At 35.1% G+C, this 15,586-nt stretch overlaps 1 protein-coding gene across 1 annotated transcript in view; it reads right to left on the minus strand.

Annotated features, from left to right (window-relative positions):
- The window catches only part of LOC127869128 (uncharacterized), a 291,724-nt gene that overhangs the window by 9,998 nt on the left and 266,140 nt on the right, over positions 1–15,586 (minus strand). Inside the window, exons 10-16 of the mRNA XM_052411458.1 lie at positions 13,200–14,845; positions 12,371–12,444; positions 9,855–9,943; positions 8,630–9,206; positions 7,775–7,889; positions 5,818–5,936; positions 1,612–1,733 (exon numbers count right to left, since the gene is read on the minus strand). The gene's annotated coding sequence lies outside the window, so the exon portion shown is untranslated. The remainder of the gene's footprint in view (positions 1–1,611; positions 1,734–5,817; positions 5,937–7,774; positions 7,890–8,629; positions 9,207–9,854; positions 9,944–12,370; positions 12,445–13,199; positions 14,846–15,586) is intronic.

A 15,586-nucleotide genomic window follows, 5' to 3' on the forward strand; every position in this document is an offset into this window, starting at 1 on the left:
TTTTTTATATTTGTATTATAATCTTTATTGACCCGTGTGCACCATTTTTGCAAACTTTTAAATATTGTTTGAAACTATTTCAAACATATTCATTTCACACCAACTATTGTCTTCATAGATGCTATGTATCACAAGTAATATAAAAAACTTTGTGAAACATTTTGCTCAATGTATGTATTTCTAGTAATATGTAATAGGCAAAATACACCTGCTTTATCTACAACAATCATAGTCATCAACAATGCTATGTACCATTATATAGTAATACATTGTGAAAAAAGCATACTAATTGTGTGTATATTTGACATATTATGTATTATGTTATATGCTAGGTGTATTATGTTTACGAAGGAAATAAACAAGAGCTGTCAGAGAACAACGCGCTCGACTATTCAAGTGCTTGACAGTATAACGTAAGCCATCTTGGGGAAATTGTTCATATTCAATAATTTATTAGACGATCTTTCAAAAATAAAAAAAGGAAAAAAAATTGTTTCGGTGGGATAGGGGGGTTGAGAGGGGGGTATAATGTGGGGTGGGGTCATTTATTAGACGATCTTTCAAAAAAAAAAAAGAAAAAGGAAAAACAATTTTTTTTTGGGGGGGGGGGGGGTAGGGGGTGAGAGGGGGGTATAATGTGGGGTGTGGTCATTTATGATTTTTCAAAATTAAAAAAAAGGAAAAAAAAAAAAATTTGGATGGAGGATGTGGGGGGGGGGGGGGGGCGGGGGCAGGGATTCTGGGTTGGGGCGTGAAGTTTTGTTTGATTGGAATCCGTTGTGGTATTCAGGTAAGTGTTGTTTTGTCAAAGTATTAATAAAATCTGATCATAAATAAAGAAGTTATGGCAATTTAAGCAAAATGTTCAATTATCTAAGTACATGTATAAAAGGGGCCATAATTCTGTCAAAATGCTTGATACAGTTGTCTGCTCTTGTTAATAGGTTGGGGTCATGTTGGTAAACTAGTATGCACAATATGAAAGCAATAAGTCAAGGGACAATGAAAATAATTGGGGTAGTACGAAAACGTTAACATATGCACGCTAACGGAAACGCTGATGCAGGGTTCATTAGGATAGCTCCACTATATATATTTCATATATAATAGTCGAGCTAAAAATGGAATACAAAAAAGAAAACTACTTGAATAAGAGAGCGGACACCATGCTTAATTTTTAAAACATACTAGACACCATGCTCAATTTTTAAAATGCTCTAAGTGACCCCGTGACCTAGTTTTGACCTGGCATGACCCATATTCGAACTAGACCTAGACATCATCTGACCAAGTTTGGTGAAGATCGGATGAAAACAACTTGAATTAGAAAGCAGACACTTAATACGGACCAACAGACAGACCGACCGACCGACAGACTAGCTCATCCTAAATACCCCCTAAACTTCGTTTGTGGGGGTATAATAAACAAGAAGGCAAGTTCACATGATTGTAAATATGTCTGATTTTATCACATTAGGAGCAATACTTTTTTAGATCACACACGACCAAAAAAAACCCACAGCTGGATTGAAGGATGTATTGACACACAAGAGTAAATCTACATGCACCCACCAATCTCTGAAAGTGAGGCCATGAAAAAGGAAAACTAACCCAAGGTTCGCTCTGCATGATGTTCATAGACTGAGGGTTGTAGAGCATGGGAAACTCATAATCTGGAGACGATGACTGCAAATGCTCCTGGGACATACTCATTGCTCTGCTACCCAGGTTTTCTATGTTTCAGTACAATAACAAAAACTAACGTGAGCACAGTTTAAAAGTAATTTACTTGTGTTTTATTTTGAAATAACTTGACTTTACAGGGTTTACATTTACGCACTTTTATTTTTTAAAGTAAAAATTAACCTTAAATACATTGATATAGTTACTCTTCTGAGAATACGCCAAAGACAATTGCAAGTATGACAGCTTGTTTATTGCAAAAGACATGTGCACATGTCGGTACTGGATTAGTTTCTTTATAGGCAGGGCTCTATTTCTAATAGGGATCTGATGCAAAGTCAGATACACACTTTTTTTAATTGCATCCTTACAAACCGACAAAAAGTATGGTGGAAAAAACGTGCCAGAATGAGTGCACTGTTGTATATTAATTTAATATTTTAAATTGATTTATGACAAACACAATGTCCTATTAATATTCGACACACATTTGCATTTTTTAGAAAAACAAGACCTTGTCACAATAGTGCCAAATCCCTGCCGAAATGTGTTTGCGTGTATGACAACATTTGTTTTAGAGAGTAGAATAATATTTGTAAAACATGGCACCTGTGCCATCAATTTATATTTCAAGGATCAATTAGTTATTTAGTGTTTGAGATATGCTGTAGAGAATAAAATATAAGGAAATAAAAGAAAGTGAGGTAATTAAAGAAGAGGACTATAAACAGTTACTGTTCTTTGTTACTGTATTTTTCCTTAAACTCATCTATTTATTTTACAGTGAATTCTTCGTTGTTCAAATTAAAATATTATTGTAAAATAAGATGAAGGGAGATATTAAAAATTGAAAAGCTAAAATATGTACTATAAAATTTAATTAAAAAATATAAATAGAATATAAAACAAATAATTTAAAAAAATAAATTTAAAAAACAAGAGTTCCGCGGTCGGAGATGACCGCATTGAAGCCGGATTTTTGATTTAAATGACAGGAAAGTACCTTTCGTGTTTTTGACTCTAGGTACAAGCATACCAAAGTTATAACATGGAATAAGAACTTTAACATTTTTACCTACCAAAGTTATAAGAACTTTAACATTTTTACATTCAAGGTCACAGTGACCTTGACCTTAGAATGAATGACCTTGAAATGACCAGTGGTCATCTAAGTGTGCTTGCAAACCTTCATGTCAAGTTTGAAGACTCTATGTCCAAGCATACCAAAGTTATTACAATTTTAACATTTTAACATTTAAGGTCACAGTGACCTTGACCTTCAAATGAATGACATTGAAATGACCAGTGGTCATCTTCTAGTACTGGCCAATCTTTATTTCAAGTTTGAAGACTCTAGGTACAAGCATACCAAAGTTATAACATGAAATAAGAACTTTAACATTTTTACATTCAAGGTCACAGTGACCTTGACCTTCAAATGAATGACCTTGAAATGTCCAGTGGTTACTTACTAGTTCTGGCCAACCTTCATGTCAAGTTTCAAGACTCTAGGTCCAAGCATACCAAAGTTATAACAACTTTAACATTTTTACATTCAAGGTCACAGTGACCTTGACCTTCAAATGAATGACCTTGAAATGTCCAGTGGTTACTTACTAGTTCTGGCCAACCTTCATGTCAAGTTTCAAGACTCTAGGTCCAAGCATACCAAAGTTATAACAACTTTAACATTTTTATATTGAAGGTCACAGTGACCTTCACCTTCAAATGAATGACCTTGAAATGACCAGTGGTCATCTGTTAATCCTGGCCAACCTTCATGTCAAGTTTGAAGACTCTAGGTCCAAGCATACCAAAGTTATACCATGAAATAAGAACTTTAACATTTTTACATTCAAGGTCACAGTGACCTTGACCTTCAAATGAATGACCTTGAAATGACCAGTGGTTACTAACTAGTTATGGCCAACCTTCATGTCAAGTTTCAAGACTCTAGGTCCAAGCATACCAAAGTTATAACAACTTTAACATTTTTTATATTGAAGGTCACAGTGACCTTGACCTTCAAATGAATGACCTTGAAATGACCAGTGGTCATCTGTTAATCCTGGCCAACCTTCATGTCAAGTTTGAAGACTCTAGGTCCAAGCATACCAAAGTTATACCATGAAATAAGAACTTTAACATTTTCGAGCACGCCGCCACCCCCCGCCCGCCCCCCCGCCCGCCCGACAACATCAATCTATAAGCCGAGATTTTTTCGAAAAAAATCCGGCTAATAAAGGGAGATAATTAAAAAACTACTGCCGAAAGAGTTATGGATCATACTCACTGCACTTCTGTTACTTGCCATCTGTTTATATTTCTAGTTTCAAGTAAATCCCTTCAGTAGATTTAGAGTTATGCTCCAGACAACAATTTACTTTTAAATAAAATAAAAGGAGGTTATTCAAAAACTAAGGTAGATAGAGTTATGGTTCTTAGTAAGTGCCCTTCTCACACTTGCCATCTGTTTATTTTTTTAAGTTTCAAGTTAATACCTTCAGTAGATTCAGAGTTATGCGCCGGACAAAAAGTTGCTTTGAAATTAAATACAGGGGGATAATTCCATAACTAAGGTAGATAGAGTTATGGCAGAGCTCCAGATAAGGGTCGTATTTTCGTAATTACGAATTATTTTCAAGTCCGTTACGTATTTATTTTAAAATCTTGTCGTACAATTAAGAATTACAAAATCAAGTTACGAATATTATTTTTACATCGGTTTGTATCGATTTTTATTGAGTACTTTTCGCGTATTGAAGATTCTTTGCGGTGCTTATATAGAATGGTTATTGGGTTTGTTTAACAAAGCGCATTTTTTCCAATAAAAGCGGCGTTTACAGTCTATCTGTCAAAAAACAATGGCGGAGCCCAGAGAGCGTCCTATAAAACTGCAAAGCGTCCAAAAACACCCTTTTAACATATTGTACGCAAAGTGAGCCGAAGTTAAATGTTTAGAAAGACATTATAGAAAAGATCTTATACGATGTTGTATGTTCAGTTGCCGACACAGTCGGAAAAGCTAAACAAAAACGCGACACGACGGGTCCAAACTTAAACACAAAAAAAAACATTGAACGAGTGGAAGGGACAAGTCCCGTGGCTAATCGTTGAAAAGATTGAAGGGGAGACCCGTTTTAATTGTGAAATATGTAAAAATTCATCTAAGGCATGCCTTCTAAGCACAGTTTGGGCATCTGAAGGTATTTGAAAAATAAAATTGTATAATGCTGAAAAGACACTGTTGAGCTCGTATAAATAAAGTTGCTAGTATGTTTATTTTTATTATTTTGCATGAAAATAACCATTATTATTTATTCTTAGGTCATTTAGAAAAAATAAGATTTATTTTCCAAAACTTAGTAGTAATGTTAAGAATAAAATTTCAGAGTTAATAATTCTTTTTGAAAATCTGGTAGTAATTTAAGAATTTCACAAAAACCTTATCTGGAGCTCTGGTTATGGTTCTTAGTCACTGCACTTCTGCTACTTGCCATCTGTTTATATTTCAAGGTTCACGTTAATCCCTTCAGTAAATTAAGAGTTATGCTCCGGACAAAAATTTACTTTGAAATTAAATAAAGGAAGATAATTCAAAATCTAAGGTGGATATAGTTCTGGTTCTTAGTCACTGCACTTTCCCTACTTGCCATCTGTTTAGATTTCAAGTTTAAAGTAAATCCCTTCAGTAAATTTAGAGTTATGCTCCGGTCAAAATTTTACTTTAAAATTATATAAAAGGGGAGATAATTCAAAAACCTAGGTAGACAGAGTTATGGTTCTTGGTCACTGCAATTCTCCTAGTTGCCATCAGTTTATATTCTAAGTTTAAAGTAAATCCATTGAATAGATTTGGAGTTATGCTCTGGACAAAGTTTCCGGCAGAAGGACGGACGCACAGACACACAGACGGACGGACGGACACTAATACTATATCCCCTCCGATTTTTTTTTCGGCGGGGATAAAAAATAATTTACTGGCTGACTGATGTTGAACACAAATATTGTTATAATTGTTCTCAGATTTTTACTTCAGTGAATAATATTAAATCTATATTTAAAGTATATACATATATATTCTTACCTAACTAAATCATATAATAATTAGGTTTAAATTAAACCCATACATACCAGATAAGGTAAGCCGCTGGAAACTCTCGTATTGTGTATTGTGTATTGGCTTCCACTGCTGAAGTGAGGACACTCATTTCGTCATTGCAGTCTCGGATGTCCTATTGTGAAGTCATCTTCTTTATTGAAAATGATGATAAAATACACTATTTTAAGGGAAATGTTTAAAGATATAGTCCTGTTCTGGTTTTTTTCTTTCTGTAGAAATTCTGTTTACTGTGAGTGATTGAGAAATATTTAAATGAAAATGTTAATGCAGATAGATGGTTCGGTTGATGCCCTGTTTTATTGTCATTTTGACAAATACAACAAGGGACAAAATTGTCACAAAACCAGGTTTTCATTGTGAAAAAAAATCTGATAAAGGGAGAAAACTCAAACTGAACTTTTGAAATGAACAAACAAAATTACCCCCCTTTGTAAGTTTTTTTTTTTTTAAATCTATTTTTAGTCGTGGCGACCTTGACATTGGAGATATTGACGTGATTCTTTCGTGCGACACACCGTCTCATGATGGTGAACAATTGGCCAAATGATTTTAAAATCTCACAATGAATGACATAGTTATGGCCAGGACAAGCTCATTTATGGCCATTTTTGACCTTTGAACTCAAAGTGTGACCTTGACCTTGGAGATATCGACGTAATTATTTCGCGCGACACACCGTCCAATGATGGTGAACAAATGTGCCAAATGATTTTAAAATCTGACAATGAACAACATAGTTATGGCCCGGACAAGCTTGTTCCGCCCGCCCGCCAGCCAGCCCGCCGGCATTCGCCAATCTAATAACCAGTTTTTTCCTTCGGAAAACCTGGTTAAAAATGTAAAAAATACAAATTTAAAGGTTAATGTTAATAGATTTACTTAGTGATGCCCTGTTCTGCAGTCATTTTGTTTACAAATACAGATGGAACAATATAAAATAGCTTGATCATCGAGTTTTCAATATCATTTTTCAAACATTATTAAAACCACATCAACACAGTTTATGGAATAACCTAAAGTAATAAATATACAAAATTAAAAAAAAGACAAGATGTGTTTGTGAAACACAATGTCCCCCTATATGATGTTTGACATTGTAGGATGACCTTGACCTTGTGAAGGCTGACCTTGACCTTACACCACTCAAAATGTGCAGCTCCATGAGATACACATGCATGCCAAATATCAAGTTGCTATCTTCAATATTGCAAAAGTATTCATAAAATAAGCGATTTGGGCCACATATATTTGACCTCTGACCTTGAAGGATGACCTTGACCTTTCACCACTCAAAATGAGCAGCTCCATGAGATGCACATGCATGCCAAATATCAAGTTGCTATCTTCAATATTGCAAAAGTATTCATAAAATGAGCGATTTTGGCCACATATAATTGACCTCTGACCTTGAAGGATGACCTTGACCTTTCACCACTCAAAATGTGCAGCTCCATGAGATACACATGCATGCCACATATTAAGTTGCTATCTTCAATATTGCAAAAGTATTCATAAAATGAGCGATTTTGGCCACATATATTTGACCTCTGACCTTGAAGGATGACCTTGACCTTGACCTTTCACCACTCAAAATGTGCAGCTTCATGAGATACACATGCATGCCAAATATGAAGTTGTTATCTTCAATATAGCAAAAGTTATTGCAAAATGTTAAAGTTGGCGCAAACAGACAGACAGACCAACAGACAGGGCAAAAACAATATGTCCCCCACTACTATAGTGGGGGACATAAAAATCATAAAAGCTGCCTTCTTTTAGGTTCTAAACTGAGATTATTGATATTATTATGTATCAAAAGCAGTAAAAGCAATTTACAATAACATACTGCAAAATTTTGGTATACACTGTGTAGTTATATGTAGCCACTTTTAAATGTGCTTTAGTTATGTCATTCGGGTCAGTCAAAGTACTCATAAAATCTGTGAACAAGTCCCTTTAAAATCTTACACGTTCTTACTGCAGTGACTATCTAAGCCCAAGTGATCGTCAACCTGACCATTAGGTGTGTACAAGGGCAAGGTTTTCATCGCAAGACACTGGGTGGTTTTGGGCGACCGTCAACCTGGTAAGTAAGAGAATGGCAGAGTGATTAAATCAAACAATAAATCAAAGCATAGTCAATATATTGCTAGGCCGTTACTCCTCCCATTGGCCATTCCATAATACATGGTGTAATGTAAACAAACACTCCTTATTAAATTAAAATGCTTATTATCTAAACAAATTTATATTTATAAACATCATATTTATTGATTTCCATTGATGTATATTGCTTAACTTACGTTTTTGTCATTGTATTTGTATGATATTATTGTTCAAACTTGATTCTCATTCATTCAATAAATCCACCATTTCACATTACGTTTATTGGTATATATTTTACTCTAACGGTTGTCACTTGTCAGTGACGTCATGCCCGAAAAAGTATAAATAGAGGATTCAAAAGTACACAAGTATCAGTTTGGAATACAGATTTAAACGAAAAACATCCGGTTAAGGTATAATATTCAAACAAGAAAAATATTATGATACAGAATAAGATGCAGGTACGAATATTTTATTATTGATTGTACATTGTATATGATATTTTTTGGATATTTGCTTTTGTTGTAATGAAAATAATAATGAAACTGAAATTGAAAGTAAAATTAGAAATTTTGAATGAACCCTTTGTTTTATTTTGTTATACGGCATAACAATATCAATATGCTTAAATATGTTTGGAAACGAATATTTGATAATGACTAAAAATTATAAAGAAATACATTCATTAATTTGTGCATGAATACTTGTATTAGCTACCTTTCCTATGCGTCAGTGTTGTTCATGTATTGTTTCATATACAATTAAGATCATACACAGGAATCAGCAAATATCTTCTTTAACTCCATTTGTTTTATTTAAACAATCCATGTTGAGTGGACTTTGCAACAGACCGTGGCAAATAGGTAGCTAGGCACTGAACGTTGCGGGGTGACCCTTGACCTGGTTAGGAAAAGAGAGGCAAAGTGATAAAAATCAAACAATAAATTTAAGCAAAGTAAAAAATATCGATATGCTTAAATATGTTTTGAAACTAATGTTTGCGAATAAATTAAATTATCAAGAAATTCATACTTTAGTTTGTGCATTAATACTTGTATTAGCTGTCATGCTTTGCATCAGTGTTGTTGACGAAAGTACGATCTTACACGCGAATCAGTAATTATGCTCTATAACTCCATTAGGTTTTATTAAAACAATCCATATTGTGACAATGTTTCTGAAAACTGCTACAACTAGGTAGCTCAAACGTGTAAGACAGCTTACTAGACTGCTACTGTTGTTTTTGCTGCTGCCTCGACGTGGCTTGGTACTGCCAAACACTTAACAAGATACGCTAAAAGACATATACTTAGCAATTTGTCAAAATGCATTATAATATTTCAAAATGGCTCCTTCATGAACATGATTGATTACAAGGGATGCAAGTGACTATGCTTTATTTGTTTTTAGAAACTACTATTCAATCAACTTTGCGCAACTGTGGACACAATGTTAGTTATAACCCAGAATTGCATATAGGTTACAGCGCAACAGTGGGCAAAATTTTAGTTAAAACCCTGATTAGAATATAAGTTTCATATCTTCTGATTTCCCATGTATGGTGAGATACTGAAAGTAAAATAATACTGGGTAAAAGTGTGACTTGGCCAATGAAACGATGGGGCTTTGCATGCAACAAAATCACCACTTATCACTTACTGTTCAACTGTTTCACACAATTTAAGTTCCAATTTAATCCTTAGAGAAATTTAGATTTGATACAAATCTTTTTATAATATATGCAAAAAATGCCGCCTTGACTAAACAACTTACAGAACATTGACTCCAATATACCCTCTCCAAAACATGGTTTGTGGAGTCTTATTATCATTAATTCACATCAATTGCTGTGAGATTGAGATGTTCAGAAATAAGTAAGGCCATGGGTGCATCATGAACCTGCGTCCAAGGCTGAGGCTATTGCTGGAGACCTGAGTAGTACCTGTTTGACATTCCACCTGGAATCTCATTTCACTGAAGGGTCACGTATGGCACAGTCGCACTCAGCGAGGTTTTCAGGAAGGATGTCCTCTGAAATCAAATATCAACGAAGTGAATATCTAGTTGCATCAGCAGGTCATTCTTATATTTACTGCAAGGTCCAACCTTGACAACAAGTCACCATTTGACATTAAATTAGACACAGTATAAACTTCAGCTGCTGGAGTAGTATTGAATTATTATTATAAACAATTAGTAGGTCCTTTATTTAAGGCAAGTGACCGATTGCCCAAACAGTACAAAACAGCACAATACAAAACAACAAAAACCCAAATAAGAATAAAGCTGGGGTCACCGCCTTGGAACGGTCAATGCAAAGCATTGGGGGTTTAAACGGGTTTTGAAGCGCTCAACCTCACACTTGGCCCAGCAATATTCATAATACATCCAAGTGTAAATAAAATTTAACTTCATAGCATTGTTACTCAAATTAAAAAATAATAAAAGGGAATTAAAACGCATTCAATGTAATTACCATTTAATTACTCAATGGTATTGAAGATACCAGAGCAACAGAGTTACAACTTTTTGAGGAACGATGGAATGAAACTAGGAACAAGTGTCAACTACATTCCTTCTTTATAGAAAAAGATTTAAAAATATAGCATCCACACAGGCCATAAACTATTCAAGACAATATAACACTGTTTTGCAATGTGACAGTAAACTTAAAACTGTATAAACTGTCAGGAAAATTACGCCGATTGCATAAATACTGATGGCATTTATGCTCAGACAAGTCGCATTTTATCAGGCAATTCATAGACAAACAAGATGCGTTTGTGAAACACAATGTCCCCCTATATGATGTTTGACCTTGTAGGATGACCTTGACCTTGTGAAGGATGACCTTGACCTTTCACCACTCAAAATGTGCAGCTCCATGAGATACACATGCATGTCAAATATCAAGTTGCTATCTTCAATATTGCAAAAGTATTCATAAAATAAGCGTTTTGGGCCACATATATTTGACCTCTGACCTTGAAGGATGACTCTGACCTTGAAGGATGACCTTGACCTTGACTGTTCACCACTCAAAATGTGCAGCTCCATGAGATACACATGCATGCCAAATATCAAGTTGCTATCTTCAATATTGCAAAAGTATTCATAAAATGAGCGATTTTGGCCACATATATTTGACCTCTGACCTTGAAGGATGACCTTGACCTTGACCTTTCACCACTCAAAATGTGCAGCTTCATGAGATACACATGCATGCCAAATATGAAGTTGCTATCTTCAATATAGCAAAAGTCATTGCAAAATGTTAAAGTTGGCGCAAACAGACAGACCAACAGACAGACCAACAGACAGGGCAAAAACAATATGTCCCCCACTACTATAGTGGGGGACATAAAAAAAATTAAGAACGAGAATGCCAACAAAATACACCCAGTTAGAAGACTGGTTTAGATTGATTGTGAGTACATTGGCACACATGTTTACTGGTCATTTTTTCTTCATTAAACAAGTACAGAGAATCTGGCTTCTTACTAAACTTGTACACAATATTCTGCCCACAAACATAATTGACAACTTTCATGAAGATTCAACTTAAATTGCCTTGAAATAGTGAGCAGATGTAATAATAGTGGATGCCAACTGCCCAACAGCCAACATGCAGCTGCTGCTGGTTGTTCTATTATACATGAACCTTGCAGTAATAACCAGGCTAATCAGGGACAACACTTTCCGCTTTTATAGAATTTTTGTTTTAAAGAAATATGTTCTTAGCAAAATCCAGTTTAGGCGGTAAGTGGTGTCCCTGATTGGAGTCAAACTCTTTACGCATTCAACCTGTTTCCCAGGGCAAGGCTCATATATGATTTTAAAGCTTCTATTACTCTTAAAATTACAACACAAATTTAAGTGAACATAATCTGTTATATCTAATCATTTAAAGGGGTCGTTTCTGTTTAAATTTTTGATGAATGGCTTGGTGTAAAAATTGAACTCACTTTGCCATAGACAGAAGTAACCAAACAATGCTGAGGTTGGCATAAAAGACAATTTTGTAACTCGTGAATGAAATTAAAAACAAATGATGAATTTGCCTTGTTTTCAATTATAGAACATTTAAATTGCTTTAGAGCAAAATCTTTACATATAAGGTTTTTTGATTTTCAGTTACTTAAAATACATATGGAATTGATTATGCTCTAAATCAATCTAAATATTCCATAATTGAAAACAATTCAAATGGTAGCTAAAGATGTTCAATTTTAAATACAAATTTGAGGGTCAAGCTTGAACCTTATGCATTTTCTTCATATATATGTTACAATTGTTTGTGGCTGAACCCTTAAACTTAGATAAGATAAACTGGTCAATTAATTGAAGAGCAGAAACCCCAGTTTGCATAGGGTTTAACCTTATTTGTTAAAACTTGATTCCATCTTAAGTATTAGGCAATGCCACAGTGACCCCTTTTGCGATGGGAATAGGACTTACTTATGGAGACGTACTGGTTGTGTTGTAGTTGGGGAACACCGTTCTCTGGGCCTGATCTTGTGAGTGTAAGGCCTCTGTGAACAGATAAAAGGACCTTAGCGCATCCTAGAAATGTGTCCCTTTTAACTCAAATAATTCAATGCATTCTGAAATGTCATTAATTACATTGGATGTAAATCAAGTTTGTTTGAGTAAAAAAAGAAATACATTATGTTTGAAAACTCTTGATACAAATTATATATACACAAAACACTTCATACAAACATACAAACATAGACTACTATATACTGTACACTAGAAGCAAACATTTTTCATCCATCTGAAACCAATATTTATTAAGTGCACTTCAACAGCAAGCCAAATTGGTAACATAATGATTTTATTAAGTTAGCAGCCATGATAGAGATTTATTAATATATAAAACGCACAAACTATTTTAATTGAAATTTGAAGTAAACAAGAGATGTGTTCGTCAGAAACACAATGCCCCCTATTGTGCTGCTTTGAAATAAAATTTCAATATATCATTCGGCAGGTTTAGAAATTATCTCCCTTTTAAAGCTTATTTCTTCCCTTGGATTGTATTTTTTTACTTTTGACCTTATAGAATGACCTTGACCTTTCACCACTCAAAATGTGCAGCTTCATGAGATACACATGCATGTCAAATATCAAGTTGCTAGCTTCAATATTGCAAAAGTTATGGCCAATGTTAAAGTTTTCCGACGGACGGACAGACTGACTGACGGACAGTTCAATTGCTATATGCCACCCTACCGGGGGCATAAAAACTGAACATTATACATAGTAAATGACAGTACCAATGTACCTTATGGATGAGGTAATCTCGGCCCCACAGCAGGAGAGTTTGGAGCCCAAGAATTAGACTGGCTTCACCATGCAGATAGGACATGTTGAGCATTTGCCCCAAGGTCCTGGGCTAGGAAGTGTTGCTGGGCATCTGGGCCCAGCTGACCAGAGATCATGTTTTTCAGCAGGGTACCGACCTATGATTGCTAGGAACTAGCTCTTAAAACAAAATTTGGCAATTAAAATAAATATTGAAAATAAATGAAGATAATAATTTTATAATGTGCTGAAGGCATTAAATAATTGTTTTACTTAAATTTAATAGAATTTAATAATTAAAGTGGATTTATTTATTGCAAGGAGAAACTGTTGTTCAAGGGCTAAATTTCAGCAGAAAAATGGGCACAACTATGCCCTGACCTATGATTAAAACTGATATCAGATTAACTTTTATTTGCTATTTATTTATCAAGTTTGATAAATTTAAAATCAAAGAATTCACATTTTATGCTAGGAACTTTTCCTTAATCAGCCAGAAAAAGGACTGACGTTAAGTGAACTATATGAGCCTCATTCTCAGATAAATAGGACTTAATGTATGCGCAGTCTGCACAGGCTAATCTGGGATGACACTTTAATAGGGCTTAATGTATGTGCAGTCTGCACAGGCCAATCTGGGATGACACTTTAATGGAAATTAATGTATGTGCAGTCTGCACAGGCTAATCTGGGATGACACTTTAATAGAAATTAATGTATGTGCAGTCTGCACAGGCTAATCTGGGATGACACTTTAATGGAAATTAATGTATGTGCAGTCTGCACAGGCTAATCTGGGATGACACTTTAATAGGGCTTAATGTAGGTGCAGTCTGCACAGGCTAATCTGGGATGACACTTTAATAGGGCTTAATGTATGTGCAGTCTGCACAGGCTAATCTGAGATGATGCTTTAATAGGACTTAATGTATGTGCAGTCTGCACAGGCTAATCTGAGATGAAACTTTAATAGGACTTAATGTATGTGCAATCTGCACAGGCTAATCTGAGATGAAACTTTAATAGGACTTAATGTATGTGCAATCTGCACAGGCTAATCTGAGATGATGCTTTAATAGGTCTTAATGTATGTGCAGTCTGCATAGGCTAATCTGAGATGATGCTTTAATAGGTCTTAATGTATGTGCAGTCTCCACAGGCTTTTCTGGGATGACACTTTAAGCACATACATGAAGCCCCGTATCCCAGCAGAGCACCTCTCAGATACTACTTGTTGTTCTTATTGCTGCTGCTGCTGCTTTGACCGGGCCATAGACAGAGATGGAGAGAGTCCTGACGCCAAAGTTGCCACCTCAAACCCGGGAATTCTCAACAGCAACTGTTGTTAAATGGCGTCAATCACATACTGGCATAAGGTTCACATTATTCGAGAGCAACTTATCGAGGTCAGTCGCAATAAGGAACAAGTCGATGCTGGGATGGAAGTCAAACTCGTCAAGGCTCCGCTGTAAGAAGTGTTGATGTAGCCAACATGGGAGAAGATGTTTGGAGGTTTGCTACTCTGACGCAAGACGTTTTTGTGCTGAATTACTTAAGCGAAGGGGTCAGGATAGTCATCTACTTTCACTTCAACGATGTTTTTATCTTGGCGGCTTAAAGTGTTTGCTGAAAAGAAAATAGAAGGTTAACTAAAACCCGATTGGTTAAGTTTTAGTGACAAATGAATTTGCCCTGCAACAAAATACTTTACACACCTGCTTTTTTATGCCAAACGTTGCGTCTATAATTGATATTTAGAATATCGCAATTAATGATTCACCAATAAGAACTCAGAATAGCGTTGTATCAAAATGTTATGCCCAAAAAACTTAATATTGAAAATTTTGGGTTTTAAACCGCGAAAAATACATAGTAAAGTACAGTTCATAGCAATGTGTAATACTTTTTTTAACAAGAGATGTGTATGTCAGAAACACAATGCCCCTACTGCGCCGCTTTGATTATATATTTTTGTTTTTGATTATACCCCTTTACAAATATTTCTTCCCATGTAAAAATGATCTGTACCTTCCAAATGATAAATATAAATTATCTCTCTTTTAAGCGTGTTACTCCCATTGGATTTGTTTGTTTTTACCTTTTATCTTCAGGATGACTTTGACCTTTCACCACTTAAATTTTGCAACTCCGTGAGATACACATGCATGCCAAATATCAAATTGTGATTTTTAATATTGCAAAAGTTATGGCCTATGTTCAATTTTTCAGACGGACGGACTGACAGACAGTTCAACTGCTATTTTGCCACCCTACCGGGGGCATAAAAAAACAAAAACAGGCATGACTTCAGTAATTTTAAGTGCGAGACTTTCCCCCTTAATTGTTTTGACTAAAACAACTTTCATT

This window comes from Dreissena polymorpha, chromosome 2 (genome assembly GCF_020536995.1).
Source record: "Dreissena polymorpha isolate Duluth1 chromosome 2, UMN_Dpol_1.0, whole genome shotgun sequence".
Classification (NCBI taxonomy): Eukaryota; Metazoa; Mollusca; class Bivalvia; order Myida; family Dreissenidae; genus Dreissena; species Dreissena polymorpha.